The following is a 16,944-nucleotide window of genomic DNA, read 5'->3' on the forward strand; positions in this document are numbered from 1 at the left end:
GTTAAATAAGAAGAAAGAAAAGTGGGTGAAAAAATAAGCAGCCGTGGGCAGGTTATATATATATATATATATATATATATATATATATATATATATATGAGAGGCACTACAGCTCAGAGCCAGCAATCGGAAAGCGAGATGCTCGGTAGCCAGACCCACTTCGACCACCTAGTCCTCTTCATGCGCCCTTCGACGTGTGTCATTTCCCGATTCGCGGACGATGCCCACTGGGCGAGTCAGTAGGAAGGTTGACGGTGATACGGCTTGAGGCGCGCGACGTCTGGCTGCTGTGTCTTGCTAGAGTGCTGACCATTGCTTGTGACGCCGGAATATGTAACGTAACTGAGATGGTTAAGAACTACAAATGGTCCGGATAAGCGGGCCAAGAGCTTCTGGCACAAACCACCTTTGCGGACAAGGGTCCACAACCACACCAGGTCACCTTTTGTGGAATGAACGTAGTGATGATGGGCGTCGTACCGGGTCTCGGAGCACTGTTGAGATGCAATGGTTCGGAGGCGTGTGACGTGACGGGCTTCTTCACCGCGCTTTGCGACTCGGCAACCGATGTTTCAACATCTAACGTTAAAGACAGAATGGTGTCGACACAACTGCGAGGGGAGCGGGCGTAGAGCAGAAAAAATGACAAGTACCCTGTCGTGTCCTGCTCCGCGGTGTTGGATGCATATGTGATATAGGTGATATAGGGCAGTACTTCGTCTTACTTTTTGAGCTCGACATCAACCTAAATTGACAACATGTTCGTCAGCGTCCTGTTGGTCTACTCTACAAGGCCATTCGTCTGTGGGTGGTACGGGGTCTATTGGCGGAATAGGCTGATAGAATGGCGTAGGATCTCTTCAACGACGACCTGACGTCCCCGGTCGCTAATGACGATTCGTGGAGGGCCATGACGTAGAATTATAAGCCGAAGCATAAAGTGCGACACTGGAAAGGCTGTTGCAGTAGGTATTGCCGCAGTTTCTGCGCAACGCGTGAGGTGGTCGACGCGCGCGATTACCCATCGATTCGTGCGGGCTGAACGCGCAAACGGACCTAGAAGGCCGACGCCAACAATCTCGAAGGGAGAGCTAGGAGGTGGCACGAGATGAAAAAGTCCGGGTGACGTAGTCGTGGGACGCTTGTGACGTTCACATTGTTCGCAACTCGCTACGTATTTTTTCGTGTCGCGTCGCATCTTGGGCCAGTAAGACCTCTGATGGATGTGATGAAACGTCCTGGTGAAGCCCATGTGTCCACTGGTTGCGTTGTCATAGTAGAGCCGACACATTTGGGGACGTAGAAAACGTGGAACTACAAATCCAACGGGCGCCTTGGCCAGAATAATTCTTCTTGTGAAGGACGGTGTCATGAACTACAAAAGAGCTTGAATTGGCGGGGTCATTCACGGAGGCAAGCAGGTAATCTAAGCAACGACCCTCGTGTTGTGCGGCTCATAAGGCCGCGATGTCAAGGAAATGAGAGTCGATAGTGGTGATAAAATGGTCAAAGTTGTCAGCTTCACACTCGGTCGTTGGTAGAGGAAGCCATGACAGGCAGTCAGCGTCTGTATGGCAGTTACCGCTCTTGGAGCGGACTGTGAAATCAAATTCTTCTAATGGTAAGATCATTCGTGCAAGTCGACCAGATAGGCCACGTAGGCCTACTAACCAGTAAAGAGAGTGATGATCGGTGATGACTGAGAAGTGACGACCTAGATGTAGGGGCGAAACTTGTGTACGTCGAAAACGACAGCGAGGCACTCCAGTTCGGTAACCGTATAATTACGCTCTGCCTTGCCTCACAGACCGGCTTGCATAGGCGACGACGTGTTCAGCATTGTTGTGGCGTTCAATGAGCACAACGCCGAGACCGACTCCACTGGCATCGGTGTGGATTTCCGTTGAAGCAGAGGCATCAAAGTGTCGTAGCATTGGCCTGCAAGTGAGAACGAACTGTAGTTGCTTATACGCTGACTCACAATTTGGTGTCCAGTGGAAAGGGACGTCCCTGTGCAGCAAGTCACTGCCTTTTCAGCAAAATTAGGCACAAAGCGGTGAAAATAAGAGCACAGGCCGATAAAGCTTCGCAGCTCACGGAGAGACTGTGGCTGATTGAACTTGCTGACGGCGTCAACTTTTTTCGGGTCTACCCTAACGCCAGCTTTGTCCAGAAGGTGTGCTGAAACTAGTGCTTGACGTTCACCGAAACGACATCTTTTTTAGTTCAGTGTCAAGGAAGCTTTCTCTAAACATGTTAGAACAACGTCTTGGCGATGATTATGTTCCTCAGAAGTTCGTCCAAAAATAACCACATCATTCTGGTAACAGGCCTCTCAAGACGGTATTCATATAGCGTTCAAATGTTGCCGAAGCATTACACAAGCCGAACGACATAACATTAAATTCAAAGATGCTGTCTGGTGTAACAGAAGCCGTCTTTTCGTTATCAGTTGCATCCATGGTAATCTTCCAATACTCGGATCACAAGTCTACCGAAGGAAAATAGGAAGCTGAATGCAGGCAGTCAATAAAGTCATCAAAGCGAGGGAGGGGATACACGTCCTTCTTGGTTATGGAGTTGAGACGCCAGTAATTTACACATAACTTCCAGGACCCGTCTTTTTTCTTTACCAAGATAACAGGCGCAGCTAAGGGACTAGACTATTCTTGAATTACACCAGTGGCTAGCAGCTCGCCAACTCGTTCAGCAATAACTTTGCGCTCGGACGAGGAAACACGATAGGGCTTTTGTCGGAAAAGATGAGCAGAGCGAGTAAATCTTCTGACGAGCGTCCGTGTTCGGTATCTCAACCCTATGTACTTACTCTGCAAAATTAAATGCTTTAGCATGTCTCGGCACTAGCGCAACCAAAACTCTGTGCTTGTGTGAAGAAATTGACTTGCTAACAGTTTTTGAGAATTCAGATTTCATATCAGCCGTTTCATCAGGATCCGCCTTTGCAGTATGCCTAGTATATTGCATAATAGTGATCCTGCAAGTGATCCTGCAAAGGCGTTGGAGCCTCAAGTGATCCTGCAAAGGTGCTACAGAAACGCTGTGCGCACGCCTCCGTCGAGGCTGCCGCAAGACTCGTCGCTCCGTTTGCAACGATCGCCGAAAGCCTTGAAGTCAGTGCAGATATGCAGTGAAAAATGGATGATGACGGTTTGAATAGTTCATGTGTGGACTATATATAACAATAATCACAACTCGATAAGCATTTGTTGCAGCTTAAAGAGCCGGTTTCGGAGCACTTGAGTGCCTACGTCGCGCACGTCACTCGATCGCTCAGCTTGCACTCACTCTGGCATATCTTAGGCTACTCGTAGTGAATGCCACCACTACTGACAATGATAGCGATACCAAATGAGAATCACGAATATCTGTAGCAGCTTCTCGATAGACCTGCAAACGAATGTCCTCGTATTGTCACTCTATCAACACAGCAAGCAATTCCGTTAACATGAGGAGCGAGAGGCCCCGCTATTATTAGAAGAGAAGGACGCAGGTGACAGCGTATTCCCTCTAGGCCAAATAAACTTCGAAATCTACTGTATGTTGTGCATGTAAAAATGCCGCCTCAAGCCAGCGTTTTTTTTTTTCACTCACTTCACCGCAATTTGTGCATGTAGAGCGGTGAAGCGTTGACAGCATGAACACTGTCGTACTACAGACGCGCGCAAGCAAGTGGTTTGCGAGTAGTGAATTTCGGAAGCGAATTCAATACGAATCTAACAGCGGTATAGCTAAATTGAACGCTTTAACCAACCTAATACTCTTCTCATAGTTTTAAATAGTAAGGAAACCTTTTTAAAAATAGCCCTCAGAATACAGCAGTTTTTTTTCTTCAAGTTAGTATTAATGAACTGTCACCAAATAATACTACTATTATGAAAACTGTAATGAGCTTGTATACAGGAGCGACCAGAGCCTTCGAAATACTTTTCAACTGTATGTCAAAATACCTCAGTAACTCCATTATTCGAGTTGAAACTCTTTTGCTAGCTTTTAAGTAAACTTTCAGCATAAAATATGAACAATTTTCAACCGAACACCATGCATTCAGCTAAAGATTTATTCGAACAGGCAAAATTATCACAACATATACCCTGGCACAGAGAGCATGTAAAAATCAAGTGTTGAAAGCTGTAGCTGTAAGAACAATTTACGTGAACAAAAGACTTACTGGCATGGGTTTTTATTCGTGAAGCTAAATGCAGTCATAGTCCCTAACTTCAATGATGGAAACAGGAAAGGATTAATGCAATGCAGTTCCACCACAGTAAAAACAGAGTGAAAGTGCAGTGTGCAGCAAAAATGCTTTATCTGGTAATGGTTATAGAATCAATAGTGCTGCCAATACTTGGGCTGCATTTATTCTGGTTGTTCAGGGTTTACAAAAAGAAAATAAACCTTCAGCTGATCCCATGTATTGCTGCTTCTCCCATTGGGGCCTTTTTTTTTAAATATTGGGTATTTCGAGTATGTACAAATAAATTTGACTAGCGAATGCTATTTGGTCCGTTATTTAAATACTTGCACACCCCTAGTAGTGTTGTCGCTACGAATGACCCACCATCTTTTTGTGTGAATGTGATTGGGCATCTGTAAACATCACGAGTGCTTTTTGTTTTTTGTGCTGTATCCCATCTCTCATTGAACACTTCCTTGCACATGCCTCAAGGTACGTAAACAGAAAAAGGAAAACGCACCTGGCTACAAGTGATGCCAATTCATGACATACAATGCAAGTAAGAAGATAAGTGTATTTGGTGAAAGTTGCTCTTAATCTTGCCGTCCATTAGCAAGAAGGATCAGTTTCAATTTTCTGGCTCAAGTTGAGTGAAATGCTTACTGACTCTGGGTGCTTTGTTGCAAAACAATAACAAAAACAAATGTAAAGTCTCACATCAACATTTCAATGTTGTCCTGAAATAAAAAAAAAAGAAAATGCCAAAAGGTAATTGTTTTTGCCAGAGAATTTTGAATATGAGGATATTAATTAAGACTGTCATAAGATCTGTTGAGAATTAAAAAAATTACTTGCCACTGCAAACTGCTGGGGAAATTTGAAGTTCACGTATATTGTTATTACAGGTATGTGAATTGCTTTATATATTTCTCACAACAATACCACATGCAGCACAACACGCGATATTCAGATGTTTTTTTGGCCTTTCGGGATAAAAATATCTTTTTACTTGAGATAAATTTAGCAAATTATTGACAAGCCTGACAACGAAGTACATGCATATTGCCACGTGTGTTTTATTTCGATAAAGTCGGGTTTCACCCACAAAGACTCTAAGCAACACTCGGCGCAGCAGTTTTTCAGGAGCTCCGTAATAACTTGAGATCACACTGTTAAGTTTGTGGACAGGACGCGAATAGTCCAGTGCTTACGCAGCCACCAGCAATAACCCCAGAATTTTCAATAGCACTTGTATGAAAGCAGATGCACTGTACTGCTTGTCAGATTATTGATGGCCGACGCACTGTTTACCGCTATCAGGGCAGACTATGTATTGCTTGTAGTTTGGCTTTCGGTAGACCATGTGTTGCTTGTAGTTTGGCTTTCCATACTTCAGGCAAAGTTTTGCCGAAATAAAAAGTGTGGTCTCAACCCCGCCGACTACTGCAGTCTTCAACATTATGACCTCGTGACAATATTACTTTTTATGTCTCTCCAAGAGGTGCTTACATCTATAAATCCAGAAAGTTGATATTCCATTTTTTAGAAATGTGCAGACGAACAACTGCAAAATTATTAAGTTTAATACTAACAGCTACCTTTTTTTGTTTTATTGTGAATTCATTTGGTGAAGAAGAGCAGTACACAAGTGCCACTGTTGATGGAGACTATGTGACAAAGCCCGTTGATCCTTGCAGCAGCTTGCATTTCAATCTGTCTAGCATGGTGTACGAGTGAAGGTTTCTAAACAAATTTCCAAATGAGGCAATTGTTGCGGATGATTGCGACCGCGCGACAACAAGCAGGCGAACCAAAGAGAAAGAAGAATTGGAGGGCACGAGCGGTAGAAATAAACATTAACGTTCTTGGTGTAGGGCTCTGGTCTTGAATACGCGACAGCGGTGACGTGCTGGTCACAATGGCCTGCTCGTGGTCCCCCATTTTCTCAGATTAGCAATGGGATGTAAAGAGCTCTTATAATTGCACAGCAGAAGTCCTTGGGCACCATTATTGTTAAAGAAGTGGGGCCAAATTCACAAAGCTTTCTCTTGGCTACGCATTTTTTTAGCCAATGATTCTCTTATCTGGAGGGATTACTATAGCGCGGGTACGAATTTAACTTATTCGGCACTTAAGAGGGCGAAGAGGACACACGATAGGTGATGAAATGACAAGGGAAGAAAGAAGTGTGTGCCGATAATATTAAGGTAGCACGCAAAGCGTCTAGCATCGAGAGCATACGATGATAACCAATGATTCGCTGCATCTAGGTTTCAGTTCCGCGAGCGTCTGGTACAGCGCTTACGGGATGTCGCGTACATTGCAATAGACGTTTTGGTGTGCTGTGCAAAGTCAAGCACTCGCCTTTATTCAACGACTGTAGCTAACAAAAAATGCTCGATGGCCTTAAGCCATCGAGCAATCCATGCACTATCTCGTCAAGTATAAGTAAATAACGCTCCAGATGCATTACATCAATGAAACCACGCATAAATAGATGCATGCAATGTTTGACAATGTGCCTCAAATGTCTTCCCTTGTTTAACGCGACCAGTTACCTTACATTTAATGAAGGTGCTCTGCTACTCAACTAATCCGGTGTAATCGAGCACGGTATAGTGGTAAACGTAAGGGTGTTTTGTACCTAGACGTAAAAGGTTGCCTTTCTTACAATATTCTTATTACAAGACACACGAGCGACTTTTGTGCCTGCGGACGAATTGTGCAGAAATGGAGAACAGCCTTAATCAAATAAAATTGTGAGCGGAATTTCGCTGGTTCCATGCACCGCAGCATTTTTATAAAGCCGGGTTGCGAGAACGTGCATACGCTTACGCTTAGATATGTGTCTACGTAAAGCAAGGGAGACTCGTCGGGAGGTGTCTCAGTGCTAATGCTTTTCACAAAACACGGTGCAAATATTTCGTCCAGCGTTGTTTGAGTGAGCAAACAAAGCAAGGGACGTGTATACGAGTCTGAAAGTCGAGAGACGTTATCACCCGTGCGATAATGACGAAAAAAAGAAAGAGAGAGAGAGACTTTCGATTCTTCTCCTTGAAAGCTTGAAATTGATAGATAATAAAGACAATTTTCTCGCTCAGCAGACGTCAGGGAAAGTTTCCGCAAAGCAGCGTCGGATGCTTGGAGAGCATAAAAAGTGAAGTACGCATTTTATGGGAGCGACAGCCACACACAAAGCGAGATGAAGTGCGACTGTCTTTAGATGTGAGAAAATCAATGCTAATTAGGAGAGTTCTGAGTTGATTAGCCAAATAGTTCTTAAATAACAATAATGGAAACAAACTGAGTATTCTAATGAAGGTGAAACTAGTGACAGTGAATTCATAATAGTTGATTAGCGTTGTCGCCGGCCGATATATATTTTTATTTTTTATTTGTACTTGGCAAACTATGAGAAAGTAGCGTACGTTAGAGTCGGCTATCCCAACATCATGACAGTAATGTATAAGATAGATAGTGCACGGTTATACAGCCACACGTGGCGGTTTCTATCTTCTAGTAACCTTGGGCAAACGCATAATAACTATTTTTTTCTATTTTTGACCAAGTTTCACCACACGTTTCTGAATTTGGCGTCATTCGAAGCATTGAAGATATATCAGCAATAGAATGAATGCAAGCACTGCTGCAATGGGCGAGCGGTTACAGCGCTCAGATACAATCTAGGAGGTTCTGGGTTCGATCCGCAGTGTCACCGAGCACTTTTTTTAAAGAAGTTGCCCGGCCTGAGATTATGCGTTGCAGCGGGTACTAATTTTTTGAGTAGGTGGCTTTTGCGCTTTCTTCTTTCACTCCCCTTTTGAACCAAAAGCACTGTGCCGTGCTCCTTCATAAATTACATAACTCAGGGATCATAATTTTTCCCTCCGTCCTCTTTTATCGCAAAAGTGCTCAGTGCTGAAATACAAATATCATACATGGTATATTACTTTTCAATTGTTTGGATATTCGACCAGCGATCAGTCGTCACGGTGTTTTGAAGAAAATCTACACATGCAGCGAGCTAATTGCTTGCGGCCAAGTTGACTGCTTTTGTCGGAACACGTTTTCGTGCTAATTTGGTAGGCATCATTACATGCAGCAAGGCCAAAGAGCACGGAGAGTTAGAGAAGACACAACAAGAGTGATTAGTTGATGTCCTCTCTCCTGCTATCTGTCACGCTTCGCGCTTCAGTGTAATGTCGCTATCTATGATTAAAAATGAACTATAGCAGGTAATCGAGTTCTTCTGAGAGGGTCCCCTATTGACCAGAACGGAACAAAACAATGGCAACTTGATTTTGTGTGATAGAGAGATACTCTGATTTTGGTTACTACAATAAATGTTTAAACCGAAGTTTATTTTTTATTAACAACAGTTCCAGTACATATGAAAGGTGCATGGACAAAATTCGTGTATTCAGCTTGACTAGGTTTGTGATGTTAATGCCAATTGCCAACCGGCATTACAATATGCATAAAAATCACACACATGTACAACCATGGGTGATAGCTTGCTTATTCCGATTAAAATTGATATGCTGAAATTGACATATTCGACCAACGCAATGTGTACAAGATATGACATGTAGAGTAGCTATGCTCTAATCTTCCCTGGTTGGTTTCATTTTATCCCGCTTCTTACTCATGAATGTACATTGGCAAATAAAACAACTTCTTCGAATGCACATATTTTGTGTAAGGTTACATTAATTTTTATGCAGTAAAAGCAAATTTAAACGTAAACTGGCTCAGAAGAAAAAGAACTACAAATAAATTCAGCTAAATCATTACCGAACTTATTCATTAATGATAAACAAAGTCTCATTTAAAAGATACATACATACATACATACATACATACATACATACATACATACATACATACATACATACATACATACATACATACATACATACATACATACATACATACATACATACATACATACATACATACATACATACATACATACATACATACATACATACACTGAGGTGTAAATATTAAGATGAATGGCTATAAAACGACAATAGTAATACACTCATTTTGAATATGCATAAAGGAACTTACAAGACAATACCACCAGCACTGTGATTGTCTGAACTCGGTGTTTCTTGAACCATCTCGGAAAACCTTGATGCATAGTTTCTGCTGCTGCCCAATGACAGACAGTTTTTATAAGAAACACAAAAATAAAGCCCTTGACAATGTCATCCAAAAGAAAAGGCTTGTGCATCAATATTTCGTACATGTCTGCAATATTACTCTATTTATTTACGTAGCTTGGCTCATTCACAACACACTAACAACGCATGTTAGGACACTTGGGCTGAAAAGCGGCACAGCGCAAAGAAATTCTAGACAATACATGAGTAATACCATTCTAAGCTACTACGCTCCTTGGTGCAAACAGTGTTTATATTGACAGCTATAGACCCTATTTCTTTCCCCGAAAACACTCCTCTAGAAGACTTCAAAGTTTGCACATCAACACATTTCCCATACAGCTGTCTGTTAGTCTGCAAGAAAAAAAAATCAGTTCGCTGGGAAGCAAAGACTGTACACTTGTTATATCAGGTGATGCTCCAGTGCACTGCATGTAGGTCTTGCTGCTGGCCTCAACTGCAATGTTGCTCAGCACATATGTGTTAAATAACAACTAATACTATGCCACTGCAAAGTAATTATGTGTCATTTGCATGAAACAGGGACCACAATAAAAGAAAATAACAACATTTACCTTCACACAGTTCAAAAAATGTAACTACGTTTCTTTAGAGTTTTCACAGTTCATCTGAGGATAGTTATAATAGTTGTAAACACATTTTTACTTCCACTAACAAACTATTTTAAGATGCCAGCTTCAGTATTAGAGTGTACCAGTACCTTTGTAGGGCTAAACAATTTTACAGGCACCTAGAAAAATATAAGTAAATGCATGCTATAGCTACATATAAATAAAAATAAATACTTTTATTTCTAGTCTGAGTAGAGCTGCTTAGATGATAAGTCACTTGCATAGTACTCAATTACATTATGAACAAACCTATCCGAGCAAAGTGTACATTAAAAAAGTTACACTTGCACAGTAGAAACAGAGAAGTACACTGTTGAAGGAAGGACAGGCAGTGCGATAACAATACACAAGCACTAAAATGTACTGTTAAGATATACTAGGAGTAGTGATGATCCTCTTCCTCCCAAATAAAATAATCTACATATATTCACTTCCCAGAGCTTATACCCTCATGGCATCATTAGTGCTATACAAATGAGTTTACACTGAAGGATTAGATCGACTAAGTACAAGATTACCGCATCCATGGCTTTACTTCTTGTACTACAAGGAATGCAAACTCAGTTACCATTGCCGACCATGGATGCTGTGATTTATGTCAAGTAAATGCAGAGACACGCAGGCACTTAACACGCATGTTAAAAACTTCAACTCAAAAATATTTGCCGACTAAGACGACAGCAGCCTTTAAATTGGTGTCATAGTTTGGTGTCTTCCATGCAAAATTTAAATAATTTGGAATGCAAGCAAAGGAGCTGCTGAATAATGCACTGCTAAGAAGTTAAGCTACACCTGCGCAGAATGTTACTACGTATACAATTCAAACTGCTCCTGACATCACAATGTGCTCTTTCTGCCGTCGTAAACTTTGAGCAGGAGAACAAGTCCCTTTCTACTTGTTGGTCTTCCGTGCTCTGTTCTTGATACTTTGTACATGACCGTGGAGCACCGGACCCCTTGTTACTGCTGGAACTTAGAAAAATACAGATCATTGTTACAACCATGCTACATGCAAGAGTGTACAGTTGTTAAATATGTGCTCATATTTACAGATGTCGTATTTTCACAAGCCAATGACAATCCTCAACACACACACAAACACTTAAGACTGAAAATATAGTTTATTATGATACAAGAGCATACCTACAATGTTATAGATGAAGGCGTGAAACTTCTGCCAGGCATAAAAAGCCAATAAAGTTTTTTATATTTTGACTTTACACTCGGTGCGAGAAGTGGACCACAAATAGGTTTACTAAGAAACGCAAGTTAGACTGCATTACAACACAACAGCTAATGTTCATAACTTTAAGGCTGTATAACATAGCCAGCTCACTATACCACGTATAGGAGCAAATAGGCAGTCTAGAAGACACAAAGCACTTTTGAATTATCAGTGTGCTTGTTGCTGACACCTATTATTCCAAACGAAGAAAACCTTTCAAAAATCCACTTCATCAGGGGAAATATTCATACGCAACAAACACAACGGGCTCCTACAGGTGCCACCAACACTCACTATTATAGTTGATACCAGTGTCTTGCTGGATGGATACGCTGTGCCCTGCACAGGACACCAAAGGAGCGCTCCATGACTTGGCTCACATGTGTGCTGGTCGCATTGCACTGCTGCTAAAATAGGCTAGCCACAGACAAAGAGATGAGAGGCCATGGCTTTGAGGCACACTGAACATCACCTTTAGAGATCAACAATGCATACTTAGGTCAGGTAAAGTTTGTAGAAAAAAATATAACACTATGCAATCCTGGTGAACATGTTCGGCTGCAACACAACAGGCCACACCACTGAGAGAGAAAAAGCTACATCAAGTAAAATGGAGTTAGTGGCTCTATGTCGTCTGAGGCTTGTACAATAGGTCTTTTTGCTTGCAAGTTGTGAACAGCCAGGCGATTTTCACCCACTTGCTATTTCCCTCCAGAGCACTGGATCAATAGGGCAAGGCACACGCTCGAGAGCTCAATAAAGATTTGTGCTCGTTCAAAAGCACGAGCTTTTGAGCCTCAGATGATTGGAGTTTCATTTATAAGCTGCAGGCTTTCAACTTTCAACATTATCAATTATCTTGCAATTTAGTTCTATAAATGCTGAATAAGAATTATGTGTGAGAATAATACAGGTACCCACTCCATGCAACCATGCTTAGGTTTTCAATTTGTGGACAGTAAGTGCTGTTCACTTAATCGTATGTATCAAAGAAAAACTAACCTTGCAGCCAGCCGTTGGGCAGTTTTGTGCCCTCGAAGCTCCCAAGCAGATCGCAGACCTTCAACATGAAGCTGCCATGCATGCTTCCAGGCCACATCCGCTGAAAGATAACAGTCCCAGCAGAGGCATAGACATGCACAGTTAGGAAGCACGTGTCCTTCCTATTTTTTGTACAGGGGCTCCAAGTCATGATGAGGATTGATGTGCCCAGTGGGCAACCGATGCATCACAGGACCTTAACAAACCAATCTCTGCGATCTGCGAAGAGCCAAGAACGAGATATTTAAAAACAATCATTAAAAGCACTCACTTCTAATACTTATTTGACAAAGCTATGACTTTGTCAAAGTGACCAAAATCTGCTATAATCACTTTGAAATAAACTGAAGCGTCATGTAAAATTTACGTACCACAGTATATATGTCCTAGTGAAGTATAGTGCTACCACAGTGGTAATCGTCCATAGAACTAATTTTCCAAAATGACATACATTTCTTAAGTGCAACCTAGTTTCTGGAAAATAAATTCACAATAACTTTCCAACTATCAAACGTGGTACATCGACAGGCCCAACCTTAAAATCAAACAAGAGCGCACTTGTATCAAATCACAAAAAACTTCTGATGTATTTGCTCCATAATATAGGTATGTATATAACAGTGGTACTAAATTTTTTATGCTTCAATTTACCATAGGGAAACATTACATCTGATGGGCTTAAAAACTTGCACACGTTATAGTACTGCGTGAATTATAGTACCGGTGAAATTTAGTTCTGCAAGGTCTACTCACCGATGGCAGCATTTAGTAGCCGTCGGTGTCATGAGAAACCTAGTGTGTTGTATGGCCAACAGGCAAAGGGCAATTCAGACTGGAAGCTGCCGATGACAGCAATGAAGGGCTGGCCAGTCGTGCACGTCCATTTATATAGTGTAAGAACTGGCCATGACCAGCTATTGTCAAGGCTCTAGTGCCGTGCAAAACGATGGCCAGAAGAACTCGGAAACGTGTAGTTAGGCGGTATTGGCCTACAATTTCATCCAAAGCAAGGTACTGGTGAAATTGTTGCTCTTTCTGGGAGCCGGAGAGAAGCTTGACGTTCCCGGGCTCTCGCTGCTACACAGAACTCTCAAGTTTTTACCGAAGAACAGTCTAGGCGCGCTGCCATAGTAACACGATGCACAACAAAATGTAGCATTTCGCAGCTGTGATTCATGACATCACAGCGCCAGGACTATGGTTATTACAAAAATGAAAAGAGACGCACGAGTTAACAAACAAAAGTGCCAAGCTCCACCACAACAACTTCGCAGGGCAAAACAGTTATCAGCGCTGTCTTTCAATTTTCGGTCACACGAGCACAGCTTCTTCACAAGTCTTGGAACGTCAACACAGCACCACTGTTCACACAAACATCGTTTCACTCCCGAACACCAGATTGCTCACAAGAAAATAGAAGCGTACGGGCTAACCAGTGGCGATGCAAGAACCGAACACAGCGCGTAGTTCATACGTTTCCGTACGTACTTGGGGTCACTCAACTAACGTGCCAAACCGTTGTCAATCCGAAATGTCACACAGCGCCCAGCAGAGAGACTGGAAAGTCAAGCGAACGAACTGTTACCGGCACACAAACACACATTGCAGGCCTCTCGAGTGCTAGTTGCCGTCAATACACCAGCGCCAATCCCCGCTTGATAACCACACCGACGCCCAGGCTTCGCTGCGCTTCACCGTACACCATTGCACTGCCGCAGCAGCTTTCCACACTGCTTACACGAACCGAAAGAGCTGCCGTAATCACAAGGTATCCGGTCGAACGCTGAAGTAACTCATGCGAAAAGCGTTTGCTGAAAGTCGCACCGACCGATATGTTGTTTACGACGCCATGTTGTTTTCGACAACTGCACAGCACATAAGAGAGCTCTTAGAAAGTACTTGAGCAATTTTCACGGCGTGACAAAATTTGCTCTTATGTGCGAGGGGGGTGATATTAGAACACGTTAGGCGTGCCAGATGAAAGAAGTGTTTTGACAACGTCACGGAATGAGCTGATGTAGAGGGTATTGCTTCACAACCAATCACAAGCTGTGCCTGTCGGCCAAGCTGTCGTCTGCTCGCGTTTGTCGTCTGCTTCGAGCAGAGCAATCGACAGGGGATTCGCCTTCGCAACGCTATAATTCTCAGGTCAAGTGGTCGCTGCGTTGCACAAAATACATGTCAGTGGCTCGCTCTACCTTTGAATGATGTTCGTGCGCCAAGTTAAATGGCTGGTAATTGTCGCAGGGATGAATTCAGCCAAGGTTTGCTCCAGAATCGTGAGGGATTGCATATTTCCGGTGTCATACAAAAGTTACTAAGGTCATTTTATTCCAACTGATTGCCATATTATCACAGTCCATATCGGTTTCTGAGTAGTGAAGGTGAAAATGCTCTATTTGTTTGTATTTGTGATGCGTAATCACACACACCCCTAATACGCTTCAGTTTACAAAGTACGCGCCGTTCCAGATCGTGGCATAGTGTATCGACAGCTGTATTTCAGAGATCCCATTCATTGGGCAGTTAGAGCCAATGTAAGTACACTAGAGCACAAGCTTTATGAACCACTCACTAAAACGTTCCTCTCATTTTTATTTCCCCAATAGTGTGCAGGGAATGTGCTCTCAATAACCTCTTTGGTGGTAATTTCCACCAATGAGGCATGTATCTCGGGACATACTTTTATTTGGAAGAGATGGGGCGCAACGCAACAACATAACAAATAAGGTTGATCCTATGCCGTGCCACGTTCGCATGCAACGACCATTGACGTAGCACATTGGTTTTCATCCAACCACAAATCTTTACATGCAAATTTTTACGCTATTGACGCCCAATAGAATTCTTCAATTACTGCGACTTCGAACTTATTGGACGACGGTGGTGGTCAACACCATTCACTGTGTACTAGAAAAACAACACACGAAACTCAAAGTGCCGAAAGAAATAAAAAAGCACCAGCAGTCATCAGGCAGCCCTTCATCGGCGTGAATTAACTCAAAACCAGCCAGGGCACCAAAGTATACCACCGTGGCGGCAGATTCTAAGTAGCCGCATTGTTCCTAAGAGTGGTCCGGACCACTCTTAGGATTTTCTTTCAGCCACGCTGTTTTTACGCACAATTTCGCTTCGTGAATCCACTTACGAGCACTTTTCGGTGACGTAAGCAAATATAGCAACTGTATCACCATCACTGACATGTTCCCGGGCAGTCAAAGCACGCTTTATTGCAGCGGCCGATGTGAGAACGATGGCCTCTTACGACGTTTTTTTTCGTTTCGTGAATCAACTTACGCAACAAAATTTTTCTTGCGCAAAAATTTTTTGTGAGTGAGTTTTGTGAATCAGGCCCCTGGTGCACAGCTTATGGTTTAACAATTCACACAAATAAAACACAGTTCATTATCTTCCATTCGAGTCATAATGCTCTTTCACCTACCCCGGCTATTACTACGAAGAGCCACAGATATCTTTGTTCCACTAAGTTCACATTCTTGGGAGTACTCCTAGATGCTCATCTAAAGTACTATCATCACATTTAACTTATAAGACAGAGGATAGCTTATGGTATCGGAAGATTATTTAAAGAATGACCATGCTTCAACTTTGCTTAAGCTATACAACGCCATTATCCACAGTCATATTACCTACTGCATCACGTCATGGGAAAAAACCTATCCATCTCATATTCTCCCACTTCAAAGTCTTTAAAACCAAGCCATTCGCATCCTAACATTCAGTACTCTATTCACCAGCGTGCCCCCGCTTCTTTAGCAACATAGTGTACTAACAGTGTATAATTTATTCAAACATACACTGGGAACTCTTGTATTTATGTGTTTTAAGGGTTTCATAACAGCCAATGTCTTGCAAAAATTTGAATTGGTAAACGCTAATCCCAACAGGTTCGCCTCTAACAACAATTTTTTACTACTAATACACGCAATTACTACGGCAAACACACTATCATATTTGCTGCCATACATTTTTGGAATTCGATACCACGATGCACTAAACAATTGTCATTCAATAATTTTAAGTAGATTTGAGATGTCTGGTGTATCATTAATTAAAGTCCCTTTTGTTCAATATTTACCGCCATCTTTTTCATAGCCATGCATAATTACTGAAGATTCTTTATAACCATTTTCGCTGGAATTTACATTACAAGTTTGTCTTGTCTTTATTTCTATATTAATAAGTTGTCACTTTTAGTTGTCATTTTTTATAGTTATCAACATGTTTATTTTTCACAGAAGCCTTGAGCCTTTAAGCCTTGTGCTATGGTACCTCCTTCTGTATGTACTAACCCATATTCGTTTACAAATTTTGACACACGTAAACATTTTTGACCGACTGACCTACATAGCCATAACACAGCAGACAAATTGACAGGACACACCGAATGGCTTATCCTATGGAATTTCGATAGTTTAAAATAGCACCAGCAAAAAAAGCATTTCAATGCAAGGATGATGAACGTGCTAGAAATTGAAGTCATTGTGCAGTGGTAAGTATACCCAGCCCTCGAAAAGTTAGGGTGGGTTCGACTTTGATTTCACCTCTGATGACAGAAAGTACTGTGATGTCACTGTACTTACAGATGACCTAACAGACCAGATTTTGCTTGTTTTGGGTTAAGCGAAAGCGAAAACATTCAGCACTACAAACTGTATTTGC

The sequence above is a fragment of the Rhipicephalus microplus genome, chromosome 4 (assembly GCF_043290135.1).
Source record: "Rhipicephalus microplus isolate Deutch F79 chromosome 4, USDA_Rmic, whole genome shotgun sequence".
In the NCBI taxonomy this organism is placed as follows: domain Eukaryota; kingdom Metazoa; phylum Arthropoda; class Arachnida; order Ixodida; family Ixodidae; genus Rhipicephalus; species Rhipicephalus microplus.